The 24116-nt window shown below is 39.7% G+C and overlaps 1 protein-coding gene and 1 pseudogene across 3 annotated transcripts in view; one reads left to right on the forward strand and one right to left on the reverse strand.

Annotated features, from left to right (window-relative positions):
• The window catches only part of SGCZ (sarcoglycan zeta), a 1301913-nt gene that overhangs the window by 196712 nt on the left and 1081085 nt on the right, over nucleotides 1-24116 (forward strand). The gene's annotated exons all lie outside the window — the stretch shown is intronic.
• LOC120925589 lies at nucleotides 2457-2575 on the reverse strand (annotated as a pseudogene).

Here is a 24116-nt window from a genome sequence, read left to right on the forward strand (position 1 = left end):
GCACCCTCCCCCAAGGGATTAAACTCACTAGAGCCTAGATAAACACAAGCCTTTAAAATGAAATCCTTAGGCCTCTTTCACATTGAGGCGTGGAGCCGCGGTGACGGTACCGTTGTATTTACCGCGATATTCGGGTGCTAGTGGTGAGGTTTTAACCCCCGCTAGCGGCCGAAAAAGGGTTAATTCCCACGGTATTACCGCGCTTTCCCATTGATTTCAATGGGAAGGCGCGGTATAGTTACATAGTTACATAGTTACATAGTTAGTCAGGTTGAAAAAAGACACAAGTCCATCCAGTTCAACCACAAAAAACAAAATAAAAAAACACAGTAAAATCCTATACACCCAACTCCATACTCACAGTTGATCCAGAGGAAGGCAAAAAACCCCAGCGGAGCATGATCCAATTTGCTACAGCAGGGGAAAAAATTCCTTCCTGATCCCCCGAGAGGCAATCGGATTTACCCTGGATCAACTATACCTACAAATCTTAGTACTCAGTTATATTCTGTACATTTAGGAAAGAATCCAGACCTTTCTTAAAGCAATCTACTGAGCTGGCCAGAACCACCTCTGGAGGGAGTCTGTTCCACATTTTCACAGCTCTTACTGTGAAAAAACCTTTCCGTATTTGGAGGTGAAATCTCTTTTCCTCTAGACGTAAAGAGTGCCCCCTTGTCCTCAGTGATGACCGTAAAGTGAATAACTCAACACCAAGTTCACTGTATGGACCTCTTATATATTTGTACATGTTGATCATATCCCCCCTTATTCTCCTCTTCTCAAGAGTGAATAAATTTAGTTCCTCTAATCTTTCCTCATAGCTGAGCTCCTCCATGCCTCTTATCAGTTTGGTTGCTCTTCTCTGCACTTTCTCCAGTTCTCCTATATCCTTTTTGAGAACTGGTGCCCAAAACTGAACTGCATATTCCAGATGAGGTCTTACTAATGATTTGTACAGGGGCAAAATTATATCTCTGTCTCTGGAGTCCATACCTCTCTTAATACAAGAAAGGACTTTGCTCGCTTTGGAAACCGCAGCTTGGCATTGCATGCCATTATTGAGCTTATGATCAACTAAAACCCCCAGATCCTTCTCCACTACAGACCCCCCCAGTTGTACTCCCCCTAGTATGTATGATGCATGCATATTCTTAGCCCCCAAGTGCATAACTTTACATTTATCTACATTAAACCTCATCTGCCACTTAGTCGCCCAATCAGACAGAGCATTGAGGTCGGCTTGTAAATTGGAGACATCCTGTAAGGACGTTATTCCACTGCATAGCTTGGTGTCATCTGCAAAGACAGAAATGTTACTTTTGATCTCAGACCCAATATCATTTATAAATATATTGAAAAGTAAGGGTCCCAGCACTGAACCTTGGGGTACACCACTCATAACATTGGACCATTCAGAGTAAGAATCATTAACCACAACTCTCTGAATTCTGTCTTTCAGCCAGTTTTCTATCCATTTACAAACTGATATATCCAATCCTGTAGACCTTACCTTACACACCGCTCCTATACCGCGGTAAAGATGCGGCTAGCAGGACTTTTGGAGCGCTCCTGCTAGCGCACCGCTTCAATGTGAAAGCCTTTGGGCTTTCACATTGAACACTACAGGGCAGGTTTTTTCATGCGGTATAGCAGCGCTATTTTTAGCGCTGTACCGCATGAAAACCGCCTCAATGTGAAAGGGGCCTTATGTTGCTTGGAAAAAGCATTAATCAGCATTGGAGGTGGTTTTGGTAACTAATTAACTCGAATTAAGTGTGTTCATAAAACATAAAGAAAATTGTGGACATAGCGTAATCCTGTTTCATGAATTCATTAATAGAAAACCTTTAAACCCGTCCCTCATACAGAATGTTGTACATACAAATTTTTAATTGTAAACAAACATCAATGAAGCATAAAAGTCACAAAGTGAGTGTAGTCACCAGTCTGCTGTTTAGGGAGATGTCTGTGTTGAATACACAGAGATACTATGTGCTTCCAAAAAACTAGCCAGCTGACGGTGCAACGCACACGTCACTTCCAGTTGCCTTGGAGATCACGTCTTGATGTTTCGTCATTTCCAACTTTAAATGAGGGCGTGATCACACAAGAAAATATTCAACCTTTTATTATGGTATCTCTCGGCCAATTAGCCATTCACCTGCCACTTGTTCTGATGTATTAGGTGCACACAAGCAAAAATAGCAGCACAGGGAAATTTAAGGCTCGAGAGTACTCTTCACTTCCGTAATCTAAAGAAATCCCCTACATAACACTACCCATTACAATAGTCAATAGGGGCAACTCCAAACCAAACGCCACACTCCATACCCAATGAAATAGAAAATCCATAATCTATCAATGAATAATCAGATATTTGCTCAAATAACCCATTAATTTTAGGTAAAATGATTACTTATTTTTTAAATAATTTCTTTAAAAAAAAATTTCAAAGCCTACAGCACCTGGTATTCCCAGGCAGTCTCCCATCCAGGTACTAACCAGGATCAACCCTGTTTAGCCTCCAAGATCAGACGAGATCGGGTGCTTTCAGGGTGATGTGGCCACTGAAAATTGTAAGGAAAATGTGGAATGTCATTGGCGGAATTAGATCAGTAGAAACTGCATATATTTCTAACCTCCAATTACTGGGCCCTTAATAAAAACATATTAACATATAACTATATAAGTGTGTATGTATATGTATATATATATATATATATATATATATATATATATATATATATATATATATATATATATATATATATACACAAAATCACAAAGTCATTATCCGTCAATTCATCCCACAGAGACACTCTATTTATGTTTCCCCTGATAATTCATTCCACCAGATACATACATGTCAGATCAATATGAATGAAATTATATGCAATTATATGAAATTAATAATGAAGGTAAATTGTTTGAATAAATTCACATAAATTAGAATACATTAAAATATTATAAAAAATCTCATTAGAATCAGTTAGATTATTTACCTAGATCTTTCTACGGAATCAATAATCGCTAATAAAACAGTTGATATCTAGGTCAATGTTTAACCCTTTTGGTATGAGAGTATCAACCAAAAAAATTCATTGCGTTTCGCTTTTGGACAATTCTCTAACGATATTAGAACCTCTCCACAGTGGTTTCAAATGATCAACTCCCCAAAATTTCAGCTCTAATGGGTCCTGGTTCTGGAACAACTTAAAATGCAGAGACAAATCATAGTCTTTAAAACCTATTTTAATGTACATTATTATGTACATGTTCTGCTATCCTAATTTGAAGACATCTCTTTGTACGGCCTATATACATCAACCCACTGTAACGCCATGCTAACAACTTCACATTAAGTATTACTGTTGCTGGTTCTTTCCCTTACAACTGACATCCGTCTCTCTGAGTTTCCTCTCACTTCCTCTGCAGCCTTGCCCTCCACGGTGGTTATGGAGGTTTTAACCATTGAACTATGTTGTGTAGACTACTCTGTCCATAAGGAACCCAGTCATGTCTGTACAAACCAGAAGCACTGAGCTCACTCTCTCTGGTCAGTCTGACCCCTAGTGTGCAGTCCCAGTACTGCAACTACTCATATCCCTATACCTGTTCTATACCATTAATACCTAGATTTACTTTAATGTTGCTTATGCTGGAATAAGCGCCATATACTTCATTGAGGCTGTGATGATAGAACCCAAACTCTTAACTGAGTTAAGAGTGAAACCTGGGTTCGAACCTGAGAAGTCTCCGCAGTTGCGATCCATAGACCTGAACCTAATTTGGAGTATCGTTACACCCACACAGACCTTTTAAAACATATACAACATGTATGGTATTGCACGTAATTAATTCTCTAATAGAGAATACTTTATTGTTTGAGGTAGAGGTAAAATTTCCTAATCCCCTTATTGGTCTGCTAACTTCTTTACAGGCTCTACATTTTCTGCAGGCGAAAACCCATCTCTGTCCCAAAAAGAGGGTAGTTTAGTAGGTGGGTCTAATACCTTTTTCACTATTTTGTCGCCAAAACTTATTGCCTTCCTATATATAAATTTCAGGTTTAGTGAGAATACTGGTTCTAATTGGGCCAAATACCTTCATTATAGCGCCGCTCTGCGCTTCTGTGGCCCGCTGGAGCTCTCTTCCCCGCAATTGTATTACAGAAACACTCACATTGTACATTATATACTAGATAGAGTGATAGAGTGGATTATAGGATTTTACAAGCATTTTAAACTAGGGCTTATTTTCGGGGTAGGGCTTATATTGCAGCCCTCCTGAAAAATAAAGCTGGGTCTTATATTCGGGGTAGGTCTCATTTTTGGAGAAACGCGGTATATACATTGACATCCAAGAAATGTATTTCATTTTTAAGGGTATGATGAAATATTATATTATAGGCTTACCTATAGGTACAAACATTAGAGGAAAGTTTACTTCCTCTTTAAAGGCACAATAATTACTGGTAGAATGAGAAAATGCTTTGTACCTCTTTGACTAGGCACTACCGGTTATGTGCAGCTCAGGTACTGTTTTTTTTTTTTTTATAATAACTGGTACATTTGTTTTGAAAAAAAAAATATATACAGTTGCTGTATTTTGTAACATTGTGGGAAATAATTCATGCAGTCTTATAAAATTACTTATGGGTCCACTTTAAAATATGCCAGACCTAGAAATGAAAACAGTTTGCCCACTTCAGTGTTTAGCAGTATAAGAAGAATATTCTAATGAGCACAAAATGTAAATGTAACAGCCGTGTTGACATTATGAAGGGACTTAGAAAATGATTTTGTATCATAGTTTTATATTTGAAGAGTTCCTTCAAAAAATGTTGCTAGTGTTTTACAGTAGAAAATAATTTTCTTTTGTAGCTGAATCTAAATGGGAGAACAATCTCAGATAATCAGTCTTCCTTATTTTTTTTTTACTTGTTCTTGCATTTTTACTAGACACACAAGATTGCTTTTACATAGGTTTTTAATAAAAACACATTAAACTATTTTATTGCATCAGTATTTCCAGTGAAGTATGTAACTCATGAATATGCAAACGATTTTCTATATCTCTTCTCTTCAAGCAAGCACAAAAACAAATGATGTTTTACTTTCAGTATGGAAATTGAAAATAAAAATATGCTGAATGCAATGCTGATCATTTTAATGTTGCACACGCAAAGATCATAGCACGTCATGTTAATAAAGAGAAGCAATACAGAATAATTACATTATAATATCTTTTTAAATTTATATTACTTTTAATGTCATGAAATATATTCTGCAGTTATTGTACTGTAACATTTACTGAAAGTAAATCCTTAGCTGTCTTTTTTGTTTCTGCGTTGAAAGAGATTATCACCAAAATATGTAATGCTAGATGTGAGATTTGTAAATAAAAGATTATTCTAGAGAGCAAAAATATATTATATGAAAACAGACATTCCCCATATACAAATTACAATAAACAGAGAATTACTAGTTTGTAAAGCCTTTAGTAATTAAGCCATCCACTTGTAATATTGATAACATTTATACTGATTAGTGACATGCACAGGAAGTGGATCATGCAGCTAATAGAAAATTTGTAATATAGAAGTATAAATGTGTTGAATCATTTCAATATAATTCATTCATGCTATTGAATATTGTCAGGATACACAGTCTGCCTGTGTATAATAGACTTGAAGTAAACATTTCAGGCATATTTATTGTTTCAAATGTAAAAACTCCATCTAAGAGTAAAAATACCTTCCATGTGTACCTTTATGACTTATATTCGTTTAGCAATCAAGTGTTTCTATTTCCATTTTGTTCTAGGAACACCAATGTTGACCAAAAGATATGGAGAGTGACACTCCCCAATGGATACACATACAGCAATAAAACGTCTCCATTCTACTAATAAAATGTGTTTTTTTTTTACACTTTAAGCTTTGGCAATGCCCAATGACTTTTTTGTAGCCTCCCTGACAGTATGATTATGTCAGATTTTTGAATCTCAAAGTGGTACATTGTTTTGCATAGAAATTTGGTGTTTTATATTGTAGGCCTGTAATTCTTAGTAATAAGACACTTGCATCTGTCCAAACAAGAGTCTAGTAGACATCCTGGGTATGATAAAGTTTGAAACACAAAATTATAAATTATAATATAATAAATAACTATAAAATACTTTAAATAATTATAAAAAAATAATATAAATATTTTCACTATCACTCAATCACTATCCATCAGTTCTGCAAGTTCTAATTTACTATCGCTATTTTCTAGCTGGTCTAAAACCACTTTTGACGTAAAGGGAAACTTTTTGGTTGCCATGGACAATCTCAAGTTTCCAGGCAGAAAGAACAGTATATATAATGTAAAAGTGCATACAGGGCACTGGAAAAAGCACTAGGGACAAAAGGGAGGTGACATGATTTGATACAGTAATGTAATCTTACAGATTACAATGTACTGTATGTTTATTTTTTCTTACTTTTTTAATTTGCCGCCGGCTCCCCCCCAATGCGTTGCAACGCTCGCAGGGAGCGAAGCCTGGAACACAGAGCATTGGGTGGATGATCCGGTGGAGGACACAGCAGGGGGGGACATCACAGGATCCTGGTGACAAGGTAAGTACGTTGTACCAGGATTCTGTAATGTAATCCTGAGTGTGACTCGGGTGTTCACAGCAAATGGTACTGAAATTTAACCCCAAGCCACACTCTGGAATACTGCCAGGAGGGTGAACCAGAGTTCAGCTTTCATAAAACTTTTCAGAGTACAAAAGCAAAAAAACTGTACTATAGTGGAGGTGGATTTACTAAAACTAGTGCAGCTGTGCATAAAAAACAATCAGCTTCTAACTTCATCTTGTTCGATTAAGCTTTCACAAAAAACCTGGAAGCTGACTAGTTTCTATGCAGAGCTGCACCAGATTTGCACTCTTGAGTTTTAGTAAATAACCCCTCAGTGTTAAGAAAAATTATCCAATCCCTTTATAATCAAATTATCATGTCATAGTGCTCTCAAAAATAATATTTAAAATGTTAATCAAATATTTTAAATTGTAAAACAGAAAATCCAACAGCTATAAATAAAATCCCACAGGTGAATAATCACACAAAATAGTGTTCCATAGATATGCACTCATGTAGGTCTTCTGTGTTGTGATTACTTTGGCTGAGGCACATTATATTTACTATATAGAGTGTAAAGATGGATATTCCCTATTTCACATTTGGTGGTCTGGACCCAAGGCCATTCTGTTTTGGACACTGGTCTATACCATGATCAGATAAGTTCTTCACATCACTTTAGCCTACAATCTTTTGAAGCCCTTATGCATAGCCCTTGCTAGAGCTTAGAAATAACCATTCCTCAATTTCACAGAAGTATGACAGACTTATAGGCACAATGATGTATAGGAAGCTTGCCTCAATTCTGAAAGACGCCCAAATGTTTTAATGTGTGGGATCCCTGGATTGCATACAACTCTAAAGTGAACATAGACAGGACACTGTATTCAGTCTGACTGTACCTGGAGACTTGACAATATTTGACCTAGCTGGATGACACGCAAGAGCCCCCCAGTCCCACCCCCATTTTTCTCCCCTCTTTTGCTCTAAGGCAGTTCTTTCCTGCTGAATGCTATTCTCTCCATCTAATCTTCCCCACTTGTTCTCTCTCTTCTTTGTTGCTCATTTTGATGCCCTTATGCACAATCACAGTTTCCTTCACTTCTCTCCCCTTCTTTTTTTTTTTACTTTCTCTATACCACATATTAAGGTGTTTGCTATCAATGGCAAGAGCATCATTGACTGTTGCACTGCATTGCCTTTTATTTAGTAGCAATTTTTATCTATCCTCATTGATATATGCAACTGTGACACTGTAGTCCCTGATGGGATGTGCCTTTCTTTGCCACACTCTTTGCACTGTTTCATTGTGCCTCCACTTGCTGTTTATATCTCTTTATTTTAAAAACCTGAAAAAACAATAAAACTCTTTGTAAAACAAAATATGAATAATCCATGAAATATACTGTTATACATTAAGAGCTTTGATTCTGGGACACTGCAAGTGGCATGTAAGCCATGTAAATTTGTAGATGTAGATACACTAAAACCTTGGTTTGCAAGCATAATTCGTTCCAGAAACATGCTTGTAATCCAAAGCACTATATCAAATCATTTTTTACAGGGTATAAGAGAAGAGAGGCACCTCTTAAGTGTAGCAATAAGTTGCTAAATGTTGTACCTTCATTAAATGTAACCATATTGCTACACTTAGAGGCTCCTCTCTTCTTTTTTATACTCAGTTGTGACATGTCGCTACTCTTATATCAAGACATCACTTGTATATCAAGGCAAAAATTATTAAAAGATTTTGCTTGTCTTGCAAAACGCTCTCAAACCAAGTTACTCTCAAACCAAGGATTTACTGGGTATGTCGATACTGGAAGCCAACCCTCTCCTTCCCCAGCAATAGACGGAAAATAAATATTTCTCATTGGGCCCAACTGATGCTTCAAGAGCATATGAACACTTATTGGAACATGATAGGTGATACTTAGTTTTTTGACCTCCCTGTTTTGGAATATTAACCACTTGCTTACTGGGCACATATACCCCCCTCCTGCCCAGGTGAAATTTCAGCTTCCGGCACTGCGTCGCTTTAACTGACAATTGCGCGGTCATGCAACGTGGCTCCCAAACAAAATTGACGCCTTTTTTTCCCCCACAAATATAGCTTTATTTTGGTGGTATTTGATCACCTCTGCGTTTTTAATTTTTTGCGCTATAAACAAAAAAAGCAACAATTTTGAAAAAAAATTCAATATTTTTTACTTGTTACTATAATAAATAGCCCAATTTTTATAAAAAAAAAAAACATTTTCTCAGTTTAGGTCGATAAGTATTCTTCTACATATTTTTGGTAAAAAAAAAAAAAAAAAATTGCAATAAGCGCTTACAAAATATGGGACAGAATTATTATTATTATTATTTTTTTTTATTTTTTTTACTAGTAATGGCGGCGATCTGCAATTTTTTTATTGGGACTGCGACATTATGGCGGACACATCGGACACTTTTGACACATTTTTGGCGCCATTCACATTTATACAGCGATCAGTGCTATAAATATGCACCAATTACTGTATAAATGTGACTGGCATTGAAGGGGTGAGGAAGGGGTTAAATGTGTACCTGTATTGTGTTCTAACTGTGGGGGGATGGGGGGTGACTGGGGGAGGTGACCGATCTGTGTCCCTATGTACAAGGGACACAGATCAGTCTCCTCTCTCCCCTGACAGGACGTGGAGCTCTGTGTTTACACACAGAGCTCCACGTCCCTGCTCTGTCATTACCGATCGCGGGTACCTGGCGGACATTGCGACCGCCAGGCACGCGCATCGGCATCTCGGGGACACGCCGGGTGCACGCGCGCCCCCCAGCGGCCGGAGGTCATATGACGTCCTGTTGGAGTTTCAGAGCCACCGTGAAGCCATCATTTGACAATGGCCCGGAGCTCAAGTGGTTAAATCTTTCAAAAATGTGTATCTCCCCATTAGAATGCTCATATCATTAAGCAATAACTATGTAACTATTTGCTGTAAAAAAAAAAAACTTCTGAGGCACAGTGCCTCACAATATAACATTTTTGTGATTATGACTAATTTTAAAAACTTCACAGTAAACCACCAAGTAGTGTGAGAAATATTTATGACTAAATTGTGCTATTTGATTAATCAAACTGTCGTTTTGCTGAGAGACATAATCCTTTGCCACATACCAGTACATATCTTCAAGGTTTGTATAATTTGCATTTAAATGAGCTAAAGTATCTTCATAAGTACAATAGTTTCAAAAAGTTTTTTGGTGTTTGCTTTGTTTTTCTTTCATCCTGTAGATGCAAGCACAAAGTTTAACTTCTGTACTTCGAGAGCCTAATGCTGCTTGTACTTTCTTAGTCAATGACTAATTGTAATAAAACATAAAAGTAAGCAATGACAATGACTTATGCTTTTTCTCCCACTTACTAGACTGTATGTTTGCTCTCCAAGGGCAAATATGGGAATGACATGCAGACAAACCGAGTGGGATCAATGTGTCATGTAAAGATTAAAGCCATCTTTTGCTGTGTGTAGCTTGACCCAGGCAAAGATTTGATGAAAAATGTCTTAGTAAAGCACAGATGATCATTCAGTCCAAACAGTACAAAGAGTTCTTTCTAGAAGATGTTGTAAAGATTATGTTGAAATGCATTTTATATCTTGGATTTGTGAAGAAAAGCAAAACCTCAAGCTATTTACACCTAATGTTAATGTAGGCCCTCTAATTTTCTTTGTGTCATTTAGAAATTGTCATATTTGTACACAAGTGTCTTATACAGTAGAGAGATCATATTTTAACCCCCCCCCCCCCAATAATCACTGCTTAAGTTTGCAGTGGAAACAAAAAAGTTTTTTTGCCATATTCATCTAAAGTTAGCTTTTCCATTCATAGGCAAAGTAACAATTATGCAAATAGAAGTAAATGATTATTCTTTTCATTTTGGATGGAGTAAGGGAGGGTTATAATAACCCTGCAATTTTTTTTCACATTGTGTCCATTTGGTGAGATTGTCCTTTACTTCCTGTTCTAAAGGCAAAATAGGAAGTAATAGGGTATCCCTAAAGCCCTGTACACACGATCGGTTTGTCCGATGAAAAACAGATGTACTGTTTCCATCGGACAAACCGATCGTGTGTGGTCCCCATCGGTCTTTTTTCCATGGTGTAAAAAAATAGAACAGGTTTTAAATGTTTCCTATGGATAAAAAAACAAAATTCTGATCGTCTGTGTGGAACTTCATTGGAGAAAAATCCACGCATGCTCAGAATCAAGTCAACGCATGCTCGAAAGCATTGAACTTCATTTTTTTCAGCTTGTCGTAATGTTTTACGTCACCGCGTTTTGGCACGGTCGGGATTTAGTCTGATGGTGTGTATGCAAGATGAAAGTTGGCTTCATCGGTTATCCGACTAAAAATCCATCAGGTTTGATTCCATCAGAAATCCGATCATGTGTACTAGGGTCACCAGAACTAGTGTCCCCATTGAACGATGTCCCCTCTATTAAATTCTAAATTCAAGATTTTCTTTTACTTTTATGCCGCGTACACACGGTCGTTTTTTGTCTTGTAAAAAAACATAATTTTTTCTCATGTAACTTCATTTTAAAAAAACGATGTTGCCTACACCATCGGTTTTTCAAAATGCTCTAGCAAAGCGTAGTTACGTTCAGCACGTACGGCGGCACTCTGTTCCATTCAAGCTCGCGTCATAACTTGCTTCTGAGCATGCACGGGTTTAAAAACGTAATTTTAGCCCACACACGGTCATTTTTGACACAAAAAATTACGTTTTGAAAAACGACATAAAAAATTGAAGCATGTTCAAATTTTTTTTTTGTCGTTTTTCAGAAGACATAAAACAACGTTTTCCCCACCCACAGTCATTTTAAATTACGTTTTTAAAAATGTCGTTTTTTTTCATCACAAAAAACTATCGTGTGTACGCGGCATAACTCTTGACGATATCAGTAAACATTGCAAATAAAGAGGGTGGAGTTCCCTAATTCAGCACAGACAGCACTCTGTGTTGTATCCAAAATTAAAATGTTTTTCTGCTGTTACACATTCATTTAGTTTAACTAAAGATTGTACAGATATGTCAGTTCATCTGTACAGTATAACGTATTGCTGTGTTGGGTCAACACAGTGTAAACATCTCCTACCTTAGATGTCTGTATTTTTTCTTTTGCATTTTTTATTTATAGACTTTTGGAATATTCAGAAAGTAAGCATTTCCATAAGTAGAAGTACGGAACATATTTGTCAATAAAAAATGAATATTGATAGATGGAAAAAAGAAGACAAGGTTTCAACAGCAAAGTGAAATGTAACTGGAGGCCACAAGAGAAGACAGTACAAGAAGAAAATGCATAATAGAGATTTCTTTAATTAATGGTGATGGTTATGTAGAATCCCTAACAAAAAGTGTTGAAAACTGCACACAGATTTTAAGACCAGTTAGAATTTATAAGAATACAGCTTCGTGTGCAGCTTTCAACAGCTAGGCAAGTATGCACCTGACTGTCCTGGAGTCACCGGGAGTTGTGTGTCAGTGCTTGGAGCTGTGTTTCAGATTTGTTTTGCAGTCACAGAATCTGTGTAGAATCCCTGTCCTCAACTTGGTTTGCTGGATTGGAACTGGTCTTGGCTAAGCTGTGAATCTGAAATGATTATGTAAAATATATTATCATTGGAAGATTTAGTAGTAGATGGAGGGTATTCACCAAGGGTAGCCTTTACCATGGACAGAACTTGAAAACCTAGGGACAGGAGATATAGGAGTACCTGTAAAGAGAACTGGATATATATTTAGTGTTTTAAAGTCATTAGAAAGCACTGCAAATAAATAAATGTATGATAGTCAAGAAATGTCTTAATCAGAAAACCAAACCCCTAATTTCCAAAGTACAGCTCACCAAGTTAAATAATTACAGTTTTCCTTGCTCTTACCATCTTCAGTGTGCAGCCCTATTGCACACTAAGGAGGAGCCGAATAACCCCTGGTTCAGTTCGCACCGGAAATTGCCAACAGGAAAAAAATGTGGACGGACACCGTTAAAGTCTATGGGGCACGACAATTCATTACAGCCTCGATCAGTTTTAAATAACTTTTTTTCCTTTAGAAATGTCATTTTGCTGTGGTACTGTTCTAAACACGGGAAACAATTGCCACTTTACAGGCATACTATAGACAACCCCCCAGGCACAATATTTAAAGGAATATTCATTTATTATTGTTTCACTTTAAGCATTATTAAAATCATTGCTCCCGAAAAAAATGTCAGTTTTTAAAACTTTTTTTTGCATTGATACATGTCCCCTGGGGCAGGACCCGGGTCCCCAAACACATTTTATGGTAATAACTTGCATATAAACCTTTAAAATTAGCACTTTTGGTTTTTAATGTTAGTGTCCCATAGGCTTTAACAGTGTTCCGCGGCATTCAAATTTGCCACGAACACCACATAATGTTCGATATTCCCCCAAACAAGAGAACACCCGATGTTTGAGTCGAACTTACAACCGAACTGAACATCGGGCTCATCCCTATTGCACACACATGCCACGGACCTATTCATTATTTTAGATGAACTGTACTCATGCTAGCCTTCAGCTACAGGTTACATAAAACAATGTATTTAAAACATGAATACACATTCAAAAGATTATATGCATTTTAATGATCCTTTTCGCCTGTATATGTATACAAACATTAAAAATGCTATAGGCCCTGTCATAAAGAGAAATGTTTTAGGTTAGGTTAGGGGTTTCAGTGAAATTGCTTGTTCTTCATCTTCTTTGCTGGATGCAATTTTCAGACTAGTCATGCTGGCTGCTCAGTTTTACTATTACAAATTCCCTGCAAGTGACATTTTGCTTGGAATAGATTGAATACTGTATACAGTTGTGGTTAACAGTGCACAAAATCATACCTGGAAATATTGTAAGCCCCTGACTGCCACTAAGATTCTAAACCTTAAGTCAATGCTGTTTTCTTGTATTATTTTGCACTTTGATACATGTAAATACAATTTAATTGTTTATCTATTTAATGACCATCCCATAGCATATTTATTGGGTGGCAGTTCTATGCAGTATCATCATTTGTATATATACGCGACTCTACAATCCTGCCTAGGGGCACGCATGCACGCCACCGACAAGCTGCTTCTGCTGTGATTACTCACAGCAGAAGACGATCTGTGGGTGCTGGGCAATGGATGTCCACCAGCACCCGGTGATCATCAGGCAAAGACACAGAATGGAGCTCTGCCTATGTAAACAAGGTAGAACTCCATTCTGATGGGGAAAGTGATGGATTATATGTGGCCTGCAAAGCAGGGAATAAAATCATTACTTCCCTTAATAAAAGCAGCACACAGCTTACACAAAAACATTGGCTAGGCATACAGTCAACTGTTTGATTGTCCTAGATCATGTCTGTTTGATCTTCCCAGCTAGTGTCATTAGTACAGTGACAGTGCACATTTTTAGCACTGATCACTGTATTCATGTCACTGATTCCCACAAACTGTCAAAAGTGTCAGTTGGTATTGAATTTTCTGCTGCAACACTGCAGTCCCACTATAAGTTGCTGATCATTGCCATTACTAGTAAAAAAAATAATAAATAAAAACCCCAGTATATACTGTATAATACCATAGTCTGAAGACACTATCAAGTTTGCACAAACCAATCAATTTACGCTTATTGGGTTTTAGTTTACCAAAAATGTGTAGCAGAATACATATTGGCATAAAAATTTATGAAGACATTTTTTTTTTATTGGATATGTTGTATATCAGAATTGTCAGTCTTTTTTTGTTTATAACACAAAAGATAAAAAACGCAGTGAAATGTGTGGGAAAAAATTACAACGTTTATTTGGGTACAGTGTTGCATGATTGCGCAGTTGTCAGTTAAAGTAACGTAGTGTCGTATCACAAAAAAATGGCCTGGTCATTTAGGGGTTAAGTTTTCCAGAGGTCAAGGGGTTATAGATGTTTTCCCCAAATAAAAACTTTTACCAGATAATTTAACCGCTAGCTGACCAGCCACCAGAGTTATACTGCAGCAGGTTGACAGGGCTGCACAAATCACTGTAGCTGTATGTTTCTCCTTTAAGACGTCATAGCAGGCACGCACGCCGGCGCGTGTTCCTGAAGCCGATGCGCATGCCTGGCAGGCTCAATGACCGCAGGGCACCCATGATTGCTCATGACAGAGCTAGAACCGGGAACTGTGTGTGTAAACACACACATCCTGGTTCTCTCAGGGGAGAGGAGAAATATCATGTGTCCATACTAAGTATGTACACCGATCGGTCTCCTCCCCTAGTCAGTTTCATCCCCCTACAGTAAAAACACACCTAGGGAACACAGTTAACACCTTGATCGCAGTAAACAATAAAAGCAACAATCAGCGCACAAATAATACAGTTAAACTAAAAATATTGCAAGCTGAACACAAAAAAAGGTAATCACGACCTCAAATGTAGCAAATGAAAAAAATATGTAAGTGCAGCGCAAAAAAAGTCCATATAGAAGTAACTGAAGATGACACCCAGTGATATAGCGAAAACTCTTCAAACAAAAGTGATGTAACCGCCACCAACAAGAGAAATGCTTCCTTACCAGATGGGATGGACCATTTGCGTTAACAACTGGTCAAAACAGCTTGGTCTCACCATAGGAGAGAAGACACGGATGGATCCAGCAGAATGGTAGGTAATCCGATCAGATATAAAAGAAACAACAGAAAACACGATCTCAGTGTAGACTGTTTGTATTTTATTCCAAGGGTAAAAAAGTTCACTATACAGCAAAAATCCTGGACTGGACAATAGGCACAGGGAAATCCACTGGAGGACTACCGTCTGGTATAGCGAATGAGATTAAAATCATACTGCCATGCTTTTTTATGATTTTAATCTCATTCACTATACCATATGTCAGACTGACTTTTTCAGATGTTTTTTCATTGGAAATTCCAATGAATTCCATCTGAGTTTAGATATAGAACATGTTTTATTTTTCTCCGATGAAATTCTGTCGGAATTCAGATGCGATTTGGCCAGGCAAAAGCCTGATTGTGTGTATGCGGCATTAGTGTTTTGAAGCAGTGGTGGAAACCCCTGTGAGGGCTACTGTTTTGTTGAAACTTTTATAACTTTCTTTTTAAATAAGAGCGCACCTACAAGCCCTAACACGGTATTTCCTGGCTAGACTGAATTCACTGGAAAATTACTACACTTTAGTGAAATCCCATGAATATCCCAACCAGTAAGCTACAGTATATTCAAATCATGTTCTTGTGTTTAGATGTCCTTTAATACTCACATGTATGGGATGGTGACAGGGTCTCTTTAACACAGCTATACAGTAAAATGTAAGTATGTGCCATTTTGTTTTACATTTTCAAGTATTAATATATAGTATGGAAATAATGTTTTATCTAATAACACAATGCGGACTGATTTGTGCACTTAATCTTCTGCCTTCAGAAGAAATATGGATGCTCTTGAAACTCTTTCTATTTGTTCCTTTTAATTACCATATTTATTTTCCCTAGTGCTAGAAACTAGTGTGTGTACTGTTTTTTGTTGGTTATTAAAATGCATTTTAAGAGTTTACTGAAGGATTTGTGGAATAAAGATTACATGTTGATGTTAAGCCTTTCATGTAAATGAATTTTCACTGATTCAGTACGGTAACCTAAATTTAATACTTGCACACTGTCTGTCTTTTAGTTATAACACGCCTTTTGGAAAAAAAAAAGAGAAATTGTCCATGGATAACTGATAACTATTGCAGTGACATGTACTGACCCTTATTTAAACCTAAAAATATTATAAAGCCTCACAATAGAGCATTGGCCTTCATTTTATAAGCTTCTGAAAACTAGCACAGGAAATTGCTAAAACCTGAAACCTAAAACTTTATACCAAGGACAACAACAAATCTAAAAGCGTATGCATTGTTCTACACTGCTGAATAAAGACACAGACTTACTAGGGTAGAAAAGGATTATTGTGCCATCATCAGCTCTTTGAGCTCTCTTGAAAACGTCAGGCACAAGGGATAGCACAGTGCTTTTGCCATGTTCATTGTCCCTTTCTATGTTGTACAATACCAGGCTGATCTTGCCTATTCCTGTCCCCACTGTAAACTGACCACGTTTATCATGGCTTCTGATCTTTTATAGCGTGGTCAGTTTACATGCCTCCATCATCCAGCTCTCTCCCTGTCTCTTCTGTAGACTGTGTGAGAGACAATCTTCTCCTTGCCGCTCCCCTCGCTTCTCCCCCACCCCTCTGCCTAGAGAGAGCAATGTTATTTCCCTGAAGCTACTCCTCCCCCCATCTTTGTTAACCAGCTCCCACCGTGGCCAATTCGGACACTTCTCACATTTTTTCTAGAAAATTATTACGAATCCCAAAACATTGGGGGCCGGATTCAAAAAGAGATACGACGGCGTATCTCCTGATACGCCGTTGTATCTCTGAGTTCCGCCGGTCGTATCTATGCGACGGATTCAGAGAATCAGTTACGCATAGATATCCCTAAGATCTGACAGGTGTAAGTGTCTTACACCGTCGGATCTTAGGCTGCAATTCCAGGCTGGCCGCTAGGTGGCGCTTCTGTATTTTTACGCGAGGAATATGCAAATGAGGATTTACGCCGATTCAGAAAAGAACGACCGCCCGGTGCTTTTTTTACGTCGTTTGCGTTCGGCTTTTTCCGGCATATAGTTACCCCTGCTATATGAGGGGTAGCTAATGTTAAGTATGGCCATCGTTCCCACGCCTAGTTTTGAAATTTTATGTCGTTTGCGTAAGTCGTTCGCGAATACGGCTGGGCGTAATTTACGTTCACGTCCTTGCGACGTCATTTAGAGCAATGCACACTGGGATATTTTACGGACAGCGCATGCGCCGTTCAAATAATACGTCAAAAGCGCGGGGTCAAGTTAGATTTAAATAATACACGCCCCCTACATCCCCATTTGAATTACGCGGCCTTACGCTGCAACACATACGTTACGCCGCCATAACTAAGGCCGCAAGTTCTTTCTGAATAAAGAACTTGCGCCCAAAGTTAGAACGGCGTAACGTATCGAAGATATGTTACGCGGGCTGGACAGATACGCCATTGTATCTGAATCCGGCCCTATCTATCTATCTATCTATCTATCTATCTATCATAGATAGATAGATAGGGCCAGATAGATAGATCTAATGTTTTGGGATTCGTAATAATTTTCTAGAAAAAATACATTTTTTTTACATGTATGTGAGAAGTGTCAGAATTGGCCACGGTGGGATACTTAGATTTTTTTTTTTTTGCACACAAACACTATATAATCCCCACTTTTTTGTTAAAATATAAAAAAATTATGTTACGCTGAGTAAATAGATACTGAACATTGCATACACCTATGGAATGGCGCCAATCTTCAGTTCCTCCATTACTGACGCTTTAAATGCCTTTACACATTACTAGGGATGAGCCCAAATGTTCAAGTCGAATGTAAGTTGAACTTGAACATTGGGTGTTCGTCCGTTCGCCAAATTTAGAACATTATGGGGCGTTCGCAGGAAATCTGAGCGCCCGCGGAAAACCCCATAGTGAACGGCGGGACCATCAATGCACTGCAAGATCGCAGTGCATTGATGGCTGCTGACTGTCCAAAGCATGCACCTGAACTGCATGCTTTGGCCAATCACAGCATACTCTGCTGTGAGAGCCATGATTGGCCAAAAGCAAGGGCGCCTTTGGCCAATCATGGCTCAGGGTGCTGAGTCCACACCCTACACTATGTTAGGCTGCTTACATAGCGGCTGTACATAGTTTTATGAATGAGAGCAGCAAAATAACATTTGTAAAGGAAAAAAAATTAAAACTGCTTGCAGCTGTAATGTATTCTGCGATCCCAGCAATATAGATTAAAATCATAAAAAAAAATGGAATGGGTCCCCCCAGTCCATTATCATGGCATGGGGGTCCCCCCTAAAATCCATACCAGTCCCTTCAGGTCTGGTATGGATATTAAGGGGAATTCCAAGCCAAGATTTAAATAAAATGGCGTGGGGTCCCCCCCAAAATTCATACCAGACCCTTATCCGAGCACGCAACCTGGCAGGCCGAAGGAAAAGGGTGGGATGAGAGAGCGTCCCACCTCCTGAGCCATACCAGGTCACATGACCTCAACATGGGGAGGGTGTTTTGATGGGGACAAGGTCCTCTTCCCCACAACCCTTGCCCGGTGGTTGTGTGGGTCTGTGGGTTGGGAGCTTATTGGAATCTGGAAGCCCCCTTTATATAATACAGATAATGGTTAGAGGGTGTTCTTTTTTCTTTTGTACATGAGCTCTGTCCCTTGTACCCTAGTTCCCTCAGAACTGGTCAACACACATAGGGGTTTATTTACTAAAGCTTGAGAGTGCAAAATCAGGCTTATTTCTGCATATAATATCTGCATAGAAACCAATCAGCTTCTAACCTCAGCTCCATTAAGCTTTTTGCAAAAAAAAAAAACTGAAAGCGGATTGGTTTCTATGCAGAAGTGAACCTGATTTTGCACTCTCCAGCTTTAGTAAATAAACCCCATAGTGTGAATGGGCTCTAAGGCACGGTTTCCACTAGTGCGGCTTTTCATGCAACTTGGGACTGCAAAGTCCCATGACAAGTCATACCCCATGATTTCCAATGAGTACATTCATATCTGCGCAACTTCAAGTCGCAGCAACTTTAACCACTTCCCGACCGCCGCATGTATATGTACGTCCACAGAATGGCACGTACAGGCAGATGGGCGTACAGGTACGTCCTTGCCTTTCCGCGGGTCCGATCGGAACCCCCCCCCCGCTACATGCGGCGGTCGGATTCCCGCGGGGAGCGATCCGGGATGACGGTGCGGCTATTCGTTTATAGCCGCGCCGTCGCGATCGCTCCCCGGAGCTGAAGAACGGGGAGAGCCGTATGTAAACACGGCTTCCCCGTGCTTCACTGTGGCGGCTGCATCGATCGAGTCATCCCTTTTATAGGGAGACTCGATCGATGAAGTCAGTTCTACAGCCACACCCCCCTACAGTTCTAAACACACACTAGGTGAACCCTAACTCCTACAGCACCCCCTGTGGTTAACTCCCAAACTGCAACTGTCATATTCACAATAAACAATGCAATTTAAATGCATTTTTTGCTGTGAAAATTACAATGGTCCCAAAAATGTGTCAAAATTGTCCGAAGTGTCCGCCATAATGTCGCAGTCACGAAAAAAATCGCTGATCGCCGCCAATAGTAGTAAAAACATTTTTTTTATAAAAATGCAATAAAACTATCCCCTATTTTGTAAACGCTAAATTTTGCGCAAACCAACCGATAAACGCTTATTGCGATTTTTTTAAGCAAAAATAGGTAGAAGAATACGTATCGGCCTAAACTGAGTTAAAAAAAAAATTATATATGTTTTTGGGGGATATTTATTACAGCAAAAAGTAAAAAAAAAATTTGTTTATAGTGCAAAAAATAAAAACCGCAGAGGTGATCAAATACCACCAAAAGAAAGCTCTATTTGTGGGGGAAAAAGGACGCCAATTTTGTTTGGGAGCCACGTCGCACGAGCGCGCAATTGTCTGTTAAAGCGACGCAGTGCCGAATTATAAAAACGCCTTTGGGCATTTAGCAGCATATTGGTCTGGGGCTCAAGTGGTTAAAGTAGTCCCTGCACTACTTGGTCCCACTTTGATGCAACTTGAGGTCCATAGACCTCAAGAATACACAGGCATTGCTTCAAGTCACAACAAAACCCCGGCAAAAAATTGCAGTAAACTCGTGCAGCTTTGGGGTTGCAATAGTATAAACCTATCCTAAATCTATAGCAGGAGCCACGTGCAGTTAATCAGCTTGGAATCGCTGTTATTGAAAATATAAAAAATAGGTCAAGCCGTATGACTCCTCTTATAAGAGAAAACCCAGCTGAAATTAATTAAGCATTAACAGGTTTTTGCTTTAAATTAGCTCAGGAGTAGACAATACTTTAGTTTATGGAATAATCAATTTTTCATTTTTTAAAACAAATTATTTTTATAGGCATATTAGTTGTATTTTTATTATTATTTATACTTACTTTATTAATTATTTGTGTCACTTTTCTCTGAAATCTTTTAGCCACATTTATAGATTAGCTAGGATGTGTATAACTTTAGATTCTTTGATAGCTCATCCACAAGCTCATCCTTATCACTGTCTGTCTGTGGACATTCAATTATGTCATGAAAAAGGTATAAGTTAAAGGTCAAGTGTCAGTATCGATTTTGCTGTTTCATGTTCCTTTCTTTGTCTAAAAAGCTATTCTGCTAACTTGATTGCTTGTATAATTTTATATGTTGGGACTTCAGAAATGTTACCTGCTCACGCCATTTCTTTTCAACCATAATGATGCTACAATGTAACAAAAGATTGTTTTAATTGTAAATAATCAGTATTTGAATTTTATTTTTGTGCTTTCCATATAAATAAATGATTTCAAATCTGTACAGCCTGTGTTACTGATTTAAAGTATTAAAGCCTTTTAAAAGTTAAATACCTCAGAGGGATAGTCAGCACAAAAAAAAAAAAAACTAATCTACAAAGCTTGGGTTAATAAAAAATGTCAGTTGCTTTTTCAACATACTCTTGTGCCAGTTACCATGTGTACATATTGTTCAGCAAAAAGTAAATGAGAGAAAATAGAAAAGTGTAAGGCCCCATGCACACGAGACGCTGGTAAACTCGAGTTCAGAGGCATTTGGGGATTTTTTTCAACTGCCCCTGAACACATTTAATGTTATCCTATGTGTCCATGCACACATTCACGTTTTTTTGCGTTTTAAAGCAGTTGGATTTAGGGTCCTTTCACACGTGTGGACCGTTCGTCCGTTTTTTCATACGTCCGTTTACGGACTGCAATGCTTTCCAATGGGATAGCGTACGTTAGTGGATGAGCATCCGCTAACGTCCGTTAACATCCGTCTCCGTTAAGCTCCGTTTTTTTGAACGGAAGAAAACCCTATTTTTCTTCCGTCAAAAAAACGGAATAGACGAAAAACGGATGTTAGCGGACGGTCTGTTTAACATCCGCTAACATGCGTTTTTCATCAAAATATGTAATAAAAATAAAGTTCTAACAAAAAACCGATGAAAAACGGATGAAAAATGGATGACAACTGATGAAAAACGGATGAAAAACGGATGAAAAAACGGATCAACTGATGATAAAAAACTGATCTAAAATGTATCCCTATGGGATCGCGTCCGTTAGCGGATGGAGTATCCGCTAACGTCCGCAACCATCCGCGTCCATCAGGATCCGGTTTTTCGGACGGAAGAAAACCCTATTTTTCTTCCGTCCGGCGGAACGGATCGGATGAAGACGGACAGACGGTCCGTCTTCATCCGATTTCCCATAGGGGAGAGCGGAGGAGAGACAGGGCGGTCTCTGCACTGTGTGCGGGGACCGCCCTGTCCGCCGACAGCTCAGCGGGGATCCCCGCTGAGCCGACGGACACACACAAAGCGGACACAAAAACGGTCCGCTCCGTGTGAAAGAGGACTTAGGCTCGTTTTTTCAGAAGCAAAATTTTGGGTTCAGACGCAAAAGTTTTCGCGTTTCAGAGGCAAATCGCGGCAAAACACCGCTAATTTCATTTATAGGCATTTTTAAAGGTGACCTATTAGAAATCTCAAAAATGATGGCAAATTATGAAAAAACATAAAAAAAACATTGAAGACAATCCACAACTTGTGGCCAGGTGATGTGGCAGGTGACGTGGCCAGGTGACGTGGCCAGTGGACAATCCACAACTTGTGGCAGGTAACATGGCCAGGTCACGTGGCAAGTGTAGAATCCACAACTTGTGGTAGGTGACGTGGCCAGATGATGTGGCAGGTGACGTGGCCAGGTCACATGGCCAGTGGACAATCCACAACTTGTGGCAGGTACTATGGCCAGGTGACGTGGCAAGTGTACAATCCACAACTTGTGGTAGATGACATGGCCAGGTGATGTGGCAGATGACGTGGCCAGGTCACGTGGCCATTGGACAATCCACAACTTGTGGCAGGTGACATGGCCAGGTAACGTGGCAGGTCATGTGGCCAGGTCATGTGGCAAGTGGACAATCCACAACTTGTGGCAGGTGACATGGCCAGGTGACATGGCAGGTGATGTGGCCAGGTGGCATGGCCTGGTGACGTGGCAAGTGGACAATTCACAACTTATGGCAGGTGATGTGGCCAGTTGACGTGGAAGGTGACGTGGTCAGTGGACAATCCACAACTTGTGGCAGGTGACGTGGCCAGGTGATTTGGCAAGTGGATAATCCACTTGTGGCAGGTGACGTGACAAGTGGACAATCCACAACTTGTGGCAGGTGTCGTGGTCAGGTGACGTGGCAAGTGGACAATCCACAACTTGTGGCAGGTGACGTAGCCAGTTGACGTGGCAGGTAACGTGGCCAGTGGACAATCCACAACTTGTGGCAGGTGACGTGGCCAGGGGATGTGGCAGGTGACATGGCCAGGTCACGTGGCAGGTGACGTGGCCAAGTGACATGGCAAGTGGACAATCCACAACTTGTGGCAGGTGACGTGGCCAGGTGACGTGGCCAGTGGACAATCCACAACTTCAGGCAGGTGACGTGGCAAGTGGACAATCCACAACTTGTGGTAGGTGATGTGGCAGGTGACATGGCCAGGTCACGTGGCCAGTGGACAATCCACAACTTGTGGCAGGTGACGTGGCCAGTGGACAATCCACAACTTGTGGCAGGTAACGTGGCCAGTGGACAATCCACAACTTGTGGCAGGTGACGTGGCCAGTTGACGTGGCAGGTGACGTGGCCAGTGGACAATCCACAACTTGTGGCAGGTGACGTGGCCAGGTGACATGGCAAGTGGACAATGCACAACTTGTGGCAGGTAACGTGGCCAGGTGACATGGCAGGTGATGTGGCCAGGTGACGTGGCCAGTGGACAATCCACAACTTGTGGCAGGTGACGTGGCCAGGTGATTTGGCAAGTGCATAATCCACTTGTGGCAGGGGATGTGGCAAGTAGACAATCCACAACTTGTGGCAGGTGTCGTGGTCAGGTGACGTGACAAGTGGACAATCCACAACTTGTGGCAGGTGACGTGGCCAGTTGACGTGGTAGGTGACGTGGCCAGGTGACATGGCAAGTGGACAATCCACAACTTGTGGCAGGTGACATGGCCAGGTGACATGGCAGGTGATGTGGCCAGGTGACGTGGCCAGTGGACAATCCACAACTTGTGGCAGGTGGTGTGGCCAGGTAACGTGGCAGATGATGTGGCAAGTGGACAATTCACAACTTGAGGCAGGTGACGTGGCAAGTGACATGCTAAATACACGTACACTGCTGCTCTCTCAGCTGCTCTGGTCTCACAAAATGGCAGAAATGGTTAAATAATACAGTTTTTTGAGCTTAGGGAGGGTCTTATGAT

Source organism: Rana temporaria, chromosome 1 (assembly GCF_905171775.1).
Source record: "Rana temporaria chromosome 1, aRanTem1.1, whole genome shotgun sequence".
NCBI classification, from domain to species: domain Eukaryota; kingdom Metazoa; phylum Chordata; class Amphibia; order Anura; family Ranidae; genus Rana; species Rana temporaria.